The 8,810-nt window shown below is 57.4% G+C and overlaps 1 long non-coding RNA gene across 1 annotated transcript; it reads left to right on the top strand.

Annotated features, from left to right (window-relative positions):
* The first annotated feature begins 750 nt into the window (after positions 1-750).
* LOC309845991 lies at positions 751-8,158 on the top strand. Its single transcript, XR_014301663.1, has 3 exons — positions 751-1,615; positions 2,996-5,455; positions 5,867-8,158. It is a non-coding gene; the product is annotated as an uncharacterized lncRNA (long non-coding RNA).
* Positions 8,159-8,810: the final 652 nt, after the last annotated feature.

Consider the following 8,810-nt stretch of genomic DNA (forward strand, 5'->3'; position numbering starts at 1 on the left):
CAGACTCATTTCCCGCCTTTACTTATTGATCCGTAGGGGGAGGGCTGGGAGGAAATGGGACCCTGATTATCCGTCTGCCGCCTACCGGCTCTATCATCTGTCATCTGTGTGTGTCCGTCCGTCCGTTCGTCCGTCCGTCCGTCCGTCCCGTTTTCAACCGGGGGTGGTCTCCTCGATGTCACTCGTCTACCGTTTGTGTCCTTGAAGCGAGACCCCAATCATCCCCACGTGCCCTTCCGGCATCTTCTTTCATCTCTTGAAACTTGCTGGTGGAAGCGGCAGTGCATTGTTAGTCCGATGGGACCCCCCCCCCCCCTTTCTATTTTGCTGACTGGTCTGGGTGGCACGTCACGTGCTCCTCCGTCCTGCGCCGTCCGCTCGTGAGCGGATCCGTCGGCGGGTCCGACTCTCCGGGAGGCCGTCCCGAGACAGCGCGGGGGCTTCTCTCCTGTCGCTCCCTCCGCATGTGGCGCGCGTCCTCTCCCGGTCTCCGCCTGTTGAGACACCGGTGCCTAAAATTTCAAAAGATTAAGAATATGGAAACATTTTCAAATTGCCTTTGGAGAGCTGGATGAAACTTTTAACGCCCCGGTTTGGTGCTTTTAACAAAATCCAGCCCCGTTATGAGAAACTGAAGACACACGGCCAGGAATGGCTCCGAGGCGGCCGTGTGCCAGGAAAGCCTCAGGTCCCTCCTGACAGCGTCTCCTTCTCGTTCTGGGCAGGGGCGGGCTGGGGGAGGAAAGGGGACCAGGCAAACCACAGACCGGGGACAGCAGCAGCATAAACGCTGCTGCAGGAGCGTGGCTGAGAATCGATGACCCTCGGGGGTCTCCGGGGGCGCGAGGACCCCTCCTGGAGAAACGGAGGCTGGAGTCGGGGAAGGGACGTCTGAAACCCGGGGACCCCACGGAATGGTGGGGTTTGCTCAGCGCGGGGGAGCTGGGTGGGGCTCGAAGCGACACGCGTGCTGCTCCGGAGGTCAGACGCCGGAGAGCAGTTTCATGGCTCACGTCCAGTGGGGCTTGTGTTCCTTGTGGAGGCTGAGGCTGAGCAGAGAACCCATCGCTGGGCCTCTTCGAGCTAGAAGAGGCCTCCTGAGACCCCTCCTCTCCTCACGACCGCCGCTGCTTCTGCCGCCCGCTGCCGATTACTCCATCTCCTGCCTCCCTCTGATTTGGTGACCGTGCTGGACCCGCCCGGAAAATCCCGAGTGATCTCCTCATTTTAGGATCTTTAGCCTAATCCCATCTGCCAAGGCCTTCTGCCATGTAGGGTAACATCCCCACGGGCCAGACAGGCTGTGGAAATATCTGGGGATGCGGCGTTATTCCGGAAAGATCCAAGGAGGAGACCCAGTCCCTGTGGCCCGTGGTCCTGGGCGTTCGACCAGCCCGACCGTGTGCACCTGGGGTTAGTTTTCATCAGATACGGCACAACACACCAACGTGCAAACGACCGCCAGGCAGGAAGACGCTCCTGTCTTCTCCATTCCCTAGAAGAGGAGACAGGTGCCCCACAGGGAGCCGCATGGGGCAGCTGGCCAGGAAGCCGAGGCGGGGACGTGGGCAACAGCCTTCTTGTGGTTTCCGCAGGAAAGGCAGGGCCAGGCGGGGTAAGTAAGCTCAGGACTGGCTAGTCCGACTGATTTCAGCGGTGTCTGGTGCATCGGAGCCATCTCTCGTGGTCTGGCAACGGACCCCGGGTCATTAGGGTGCGGGGGCTGTGGCTGAGCTTAAGAGCCCTGTGAGAGCCCCATAAAGGGGTGGTTGGGCTTTGGATCAGCTGGTTTGCGCCTGAAGGGACCCTCCCAGGTGAGATGTTGGCTGTGAGATGAGCGGACCCTGGCAGGGGCAACTCCTCCTGTAGCGAGGCCCCACGGCGGCTAGGCCTCCAGATAAAAACCGATGCCTGACACGACTGGCCTGTGATGGCTGACATCCTGCGGTGGGTGACGATAGTGCGGACTTTCAGTGAACATGACATAAATCGCCTTAAACCACGTAGAAAATATTTTGTGATGAAGGTAGAAGAAACACAGAAAAATATACGTGGGGGAATGCTTGGGTGGCTCAGTGGGTTGAGCGCCTTCGGCTCAGGTCGTGATCTCAGGGTCCTGGGATCGAGCCCCGCGTCGGGCTCTCTGCTCAGCGGAGAACCCGCTTCTCCCGCCGCCTGCAGCTCCCCCTGCCCGTGCTCTCTGTCCGTCAAATAAACAAATAAAACCTTGAAAATAATATAAGGGACAGACCAAAACTTGGTTTCCCACTTACGTGGCTTCAGCAGAGATCTGTAATTTGCAGATCTCTAACGGTATCTTGGCAGAGCTGGAGAGCTGGAAACGTTCCGGCTGCGCATGAAGTAGACCAGACGAGGGCCGCCGAGGGGAAGGGGAGGCGGTGGTCGCGGTTGCACAGACGGGCGGCTGCGCGGAACGCCGGAGAGCACGGGAGAGAAGGCTGGGAATGCGTCGTCTCCTCTCTCCAGAGCGTCCAGGAAGTGACTGATGGGAGCCAGGTCCCCGGGGAGCGGTGTAGGGCGGGGGAGCGAAGAATCTCCATCAGTCTTTAGAGCGGTCCGATAGCGGTAGCCTCTCCCCGGTTGTTCAACAAGCTGTGGCGCATCGGGCATACGTCTCAGTGAAAGACACACAAAATCATGGACGTGCAAGCAAAACCTGATAAAAAAAACGTGTTCCCAGAGCGGGTGCGCGGCTTGGGAGCAGGAGGACGCACCACCTCTGGGACCCACGGCCCGTGTGTTCGTTATTTGCTGCCTTGCCCAGGAGGCAGCAGGGGGACGTGGGGGACATTTGTCCTGCCCAGGCAGAGCTCCCAGTGACAACCAGGAGGGAGGCATGGGGCCAGCCCCCAGCTGTGGGAACCGGCAGGGAAGTGGGTTCTCTCCTGCAGCCCTTCGATGGTCCCTTGAAAACCGTAAGGTGGTAGGCGCGTGTGGTTTTCACCACTAAGTCCGTGGTCATTTCTTCCAGCAGCTCTGCCTCCTCCTCCGATGCTCAGTCCAGCGCACACAGGGCCCACCCAGCGCTGACCCTGGGAAGTGGAGAAGTGGGGAGGGCTCTGAGGACGGGGCTTGGAGCCTCCTGCCACCACCACCGCCGGCTTCCCGTCCTGAGACGGTGCAGACCAGCGCTCACCCGAGCCCAGGGATGGTGTGTCGCTGGCCGGCATTTTCGATCCACGTTATTCCTCCAGAAGCCAGTGTTTCCAGGCCTGAGCAGTCTTGCCGAAGCAGGTGCTGGGCTCTGAGCAGGCGGCCACCGTCCTCGCGGTTCCCGGTTACAGAAGGCCACCATTTGTCGTGCCCTCAGGTGGCCGAAGGGGAGAGGGGCTCTCTGACATCCAATGACAGCAGTGATCCGACACGGGGCTCCGTCCGCACGACCTACCACCTCCCAACAGTCCTGCCTCCTGATACCTTCACCCTTCCCACGAATCTGGGGGCACACAGATGTCTGGTAGGTAGCACTCACCTTTCTAACGTCCACTGAATGCCGCCAAAGTGGTTACGAGTCTGCCGTGTCGTCTTTGCTGCCCTGATCTGTCTCTTATGATGCCGACGCAGGCTGTTCCTGTACAATCCCAAACAAGTTGGGAAGAAATGGGAGTTTTAACGACACTAAAACGTAGCTAAAATCTGAGTGCGAGAAACTTGGAGCACTGAGCGCATCGGAAGGAAGAAGAGAAGCTACTCCGCCGTCTTGCCGCTTTCTCCCTTCTCTGTCAAAACACTGGAAGTAGGACTAGGGTAAGTGAAGTAAAGCTGAAATCGCATGAGTAAACTCCCCAACGTGAAAGAAATGCACTCGTGGTGATATCATTTATGTTAACTAATAACATGACTCTCACTTACGTAAAAGAGGAATATTATCTACAACATACGACAAGGCTTTGCCAGAGCCCAATAGTGGCCCAGAGTCTGCCCAGCGACCCCTGCATTCGGCTCAGGAAAGTGAATTGATGTGACGAGTGTACGTTTCTTTCTTTTCCATCAAGTTTTACTGCCAGACAGACGCGGAGCTTATGCATATACGCCTATGGCTAGTCACAAGGTTGTAGTCTTTTAATGAAGCAGACGGACACATCGCCATCAGCGGACTGTTGACTCGCCACACGTTGGCTTTTTCCCATAGAAATGGGAGGCCTGCCGAGGTAGCTGGGGAGAGATGTGACCTAGTTACCCCAGAGGCTCAGAAGAGCAAACGGGCAAAATTGTCACCGTGATGGGATTGTCTGTGTCACCGTCCCTCTGGAAGACACAGACGCTGTCTTTTGTGTAACCCACCGTGGGGAAGGTGTGCACGGATTCCAAAAGCGGCCCTTACCGGACTAGGCCGTGCCCAGTTTTGGTGACCACAATCTGCCTGGCAAGGGACCTCATCTTTGCTAATTAATAGCTCATGACTAATTAGTAGTCTAATAGCAATTAGACGTGACTAATTAATAGTCAGCTGACTTCTCTGAACCTGGAATCATCCCTGGTCCTGAGCTGACCAGTTCCGCTCTCGTGGACAGAGGCCCCACACAGCCCTAGCTCAGGATGACAGACCGTCTCCGCGTCAGGTGTCCGCTTTGCCAAACGGCGAGCCACGGTGGCAGGGCTACTCGCCAGAAGCGCCTTCCGTACCCGCTGTCTGTGTCTGCTAGAGGGAAGGCCGGCCGCCCGGCTTTAACTGTACTGTGCTCCCTTGTAGCCTTCATGGTGCACGTCTCGACCCTCCGTTTGAGGAAGTGTCCATGGGGACAGGGACCCTCACGTACTACATGTCGCATGACTCTCACTGTGACACACAAACCATTTCCACTTGACATAAGGGAAGGACTTGAGGGAAGAAATGCAGAGAAGCCCAGAAAGCCTAAACGAGTTTAACAGTGTTCTTCTTCTACTGTTCTTCTTCCCCCCCTGATTCGATGTGTTTTTTTTATCTCCTTCTAGCCCATACAGATGAGAAGTTTCTCAAATCACTTTGGGTTTCATGTTAGTAATGTCATATATTTTCCTGGTAAAAATGTTAATGGAACCATGACTGGCATAGAACGTGGTGTAAGGCCAAGGCATAAATTATGTCGATCTGATGCGTTTATATACTGTCACGGGATTCCCGCGTTAGCAGTAGCGAACACCCCAGCACATCCCAAATATACTCGTGCTTTAAAACGCTACAAGAAGGGGAAGCCGAGAGGAGATTTGAATCAATACGTCCGTATCGGTTACCCATAAAGTGCCAGTTCCTCTGCGAGGGCCCAGGTCCATGATGCTTGAGTTCTGTGCCCTTTCTGCCCCATTAGAAACTCCTCGAGGGGCCACTGGAGAAACGTCCCCTCTGCCAGGTCTGTGGGGTCTGTCAGCCGAGAACCAGGTTCCGAGAGTATGAAGGAAGGAAGTGGCCCCCGAGCTCGGGTTCCAGGAGCTGAATGTCCTCAGAGAGCCGCAGGTACGTGAGAAAGTTCCAGGCCTCATCCCGTCTGATCTTACCTCCCAGGTGTGATGGTTCATGCTGGGTCAGCTGCCCTGCCCAGGAGTCTGTCTGAGCTCGGGTTCCAGGAGCTGAATGTCCTCAGAGAGCCGCAGGTACGTGAGAAAGTTCCAGGCCTCATCCCGTCTGATCTTACCTCCCAGGTGTGATGGTTCATGCTGGGTCAGCTGCCCTGCCCAGGAGTCTGTCTGAGCTCGGGTTCCAGGAGCTGAATGTCCTCAGAGAGCCGCAGGTACGTGAGAAAGTTCCAGGCCTCATCCCGTCTGATCTTACCTCCCAGGTGTGATGGTTCATGCTGGGTCAGCTGCCCTGCCCAGGAGTCTGTCTGAGCTCGGGTTCCAGGAGCTGAATGTCCTCAGAGAGCCGCAGGTACGTGAGAAAGTTCCAGGCCTCATCCCGTCTGATCTTACCTCCCAGGTGTGATGGTTCATGCTGGGTCAGCTGCCCTGCCCAGGAGTCTGTCTCAGCCCAAACAGGGCTCTGGATGCTTCTGTGTGTGCCGTGGGTGAGCCTCACATGTAAGTCCGTGGACTTTGGGTAAAGCAGGTCACTCTCCCTAAGTGGTGGGCCTCGTGCAATCACTTGAAGGCCTTAAACGGACGATCCGTGGTTCTATAGGCTGCCCCCCAAGCAAACAGCCTTCAGACTGGAGCTCCAGCCCTTCCCCACCTGCGGCCCACCTCCGGTTCCCAGAGCGCTGAACCCGCACCGACTCGCGCGTCCATGCCTGTGACGAGCCCCCGTCTCGCTCCCGGTCCCTCCGTCTCTCCCCGTCGTCCCCACCCAGGATGTGTAGCTGCCGTTTCTCTGGAGAGCGCCGACTGACACGTCAGGATGAGCGGGTTTCCCGTGGCTGGTGTGCGGGGTTACGGGTTTCCCGATGCACGTGCGATCGCACACGAGCTTTCCCAGCAGGAGGGCACGAAGGAAACAATCGGTTCCTCGCGCGGAGTCGCCCCGGACGCGGAGCCACTAGGGGCAGCGAACAGCGCTTCCCTCACGCTTGCCGCCTGTGGGTACTGGTCTGCTTTGGGGGTTCCGCTTCCAGTCCCGGCCGGCGTCCTCGCTCAGCTGACGGCTTTTTCTCCATGAGGTGCGCGGTTCTCCGGATGTTAACACTGGCCGGGTTGTGCATCTCGAGTTTTGGCCTCCGAGTGGCTTCGATCGTCTTGCGTTGTGTGGAGGTGCGTGTGCATTCCACGCCCTCCGGATTATTAATCGTTTCTTCCTTCACGGCTTCATGCTTTGGATGGCGCCGTATCCTAAGAGTCTCAACAAACTCTGTCCTTCTGTAGCTCTACTTTCATAGTTCCGTCTTTGAGACATGGTGCAGGTATGAGATAAGGCAGGAACCCCTTTTCTCCAACACGATTGTGGCCAACTCCTTACCAGTTTTCAGTTTCTGCTTGAATCTCCGAAACTGAGCTTATGAAGACCACCCAGGTTAAGCCATTCCTTTCCCTTCCAAACCCCAGCCCGTCTTTCCGTGGCTTCACCTTTCCCTTTACTTACGTTATCCCCTTCTTGGAGGGTCAAAGGATTGAAGCTCTTTCCATCCGGTTCCACAGACAGGAGGGGCACAAGAAGCCTATTTTGCTGAATAAAGAATCATGTACGATGTTGTCAAAACCTTTACCATCAGCCCCACTGATGCGCGCGCCCCGAAGCCGCGGCCAATGGCCCCTGAGTGAGCCCTCTCAGCGCGGACCCCCCTCCTGCTCCCCCTGGGCCCAGGATGGTGCCCAGGGCTTGTTAAGAGCTTTCCAGAGCACTGAGCGGCTGCGAACCCCCTCCCCGTCCCCCGTGCCAGCACCCCTGCACTGCGAGGCCACCCCCAAGCCTGAGAAAACCTCTCCCCCGCCCCCCGCCCCGACTCTTCGACGGTGGCTCATGGTGTGGCAGTGGGCGGTTCACAACGTCGGCCGACAGATCTCGCCGTACCTGGTTCGCCTCCGTGAGCCGGAGAAGACAATCGTGGTTGCTGATGCGCCTGGGGAAGGCGGCGCAGAGGGAGGAAGTCAGACCCAGGCTCCGGCCCAGCTCTCGCTCCAACCCAGCGCGGCTTTCCCTTCCTCCCCGAGCTCCCCCGCGCCCTGCCTCTGGTCGGCCACCACGGCCCACGCCTGACGCCAGCCGGACTCCCGCCACACCCTTCCCCTTGCTGGCAGAGGGCCTCCGAGCTCCGAGCCTAGAGCCTGTGTCTTACTCATTTAGTCAGTGTTGAGGGAGACAAAGTCGTGGTGGATGACACCGTGTGGTGCCGGGACACCGCGGCTCAGCGGCCACACATAGGACAGTCAGGAGACTTCCAGGACCCCAGAGTGGGGTCTGATTTCGGATACAGAGACAGGGGTCAGGGAAATGCCAGGTCCGACTGAAAGAAGATACAATTTACATTTCCCTAAGGACTGATGAGTTTGAATATTTGGGGGATATCGTCTTAAAGCCTTCCTTTAAGGGTCCCTGGGTGGCTCAGTGGGTTAAGCCACTGCCTTCGGCTCAGGTCATGATCTCAGGGTCCTGGGATCGAGCCCCGCATCGGGCTCTCTGCTCAGCGGGGAGCCTGCTTCCTCTTCTCTCTGCCTGCCTCTCTGCCTGCTTGTGATCTCTGTCTGTCAAATAAATAAATAAAAATCTTAAAAAAAAAAAAAACCAAAAAAACCCTTCCTTTAACTTTTTCAGCTGACACAGGCAAAACTGACATTTTCTGTGTACAGTTGCGTGCGTTTTCAACCACCACCACCGCCGGGATCCAGAAGGGTCCCAGCGTGCCAAAGTGGCCCATCCTGTTCTCCTCTGTTGTCTCTCCTAACCCCCGGCCGCCCCGTCCTTCTCCCGTAGGTAAAGTGCAGCCGCGTGTCTCGCTATCGGTGACGTGTTTTTCTCCGACTGCCCTCGAGACGTTCCTAGAGCACGAGCTGACACGCATCTTGTTGGGCGTCTCCTCTGCGCGTCTGCTGAGCTTGCGGACTCCCGGAGTCCGTGTCTTTTGACCAAGTACCCACTTCGCCTATTTCCCAGCCTCTGCTTTCTCCCCACCAGCTCCGGGGCAAGCACCCCCTTCCTTCAGCCCACGGCCCTGAGCTGGCCGTCGAATGCCAGTACGCTCCCCTCAGCACCTCCCGGGAACCCGCAGGCCATCAGGAGACCTCGGCCACCAGACCTGCAGCTCCTCTCCCCCGGCGGGTCCAGCTGCCCCTCCAAACCCTCTCCTGATTCTCCCTGCCACCTCCACACCCTAGAAAAGAAGAACTTTCTTCTGCAGGATTTGGAGACCTCATGGGTTTGCGAGAACGCGTTCTCCCCAGTGCAA

The sequence above is a fragment of the Mustela nivalis genome, assembly GCF_964662115.1.
Source record: "Mustela nivalis genome assembly, chromosome: 13".
NCBI lineage: Eukaryota > Metazoa > Chordata > Mammalia > Carnivora > Mustelidae > Mustela > Mustela nivalis.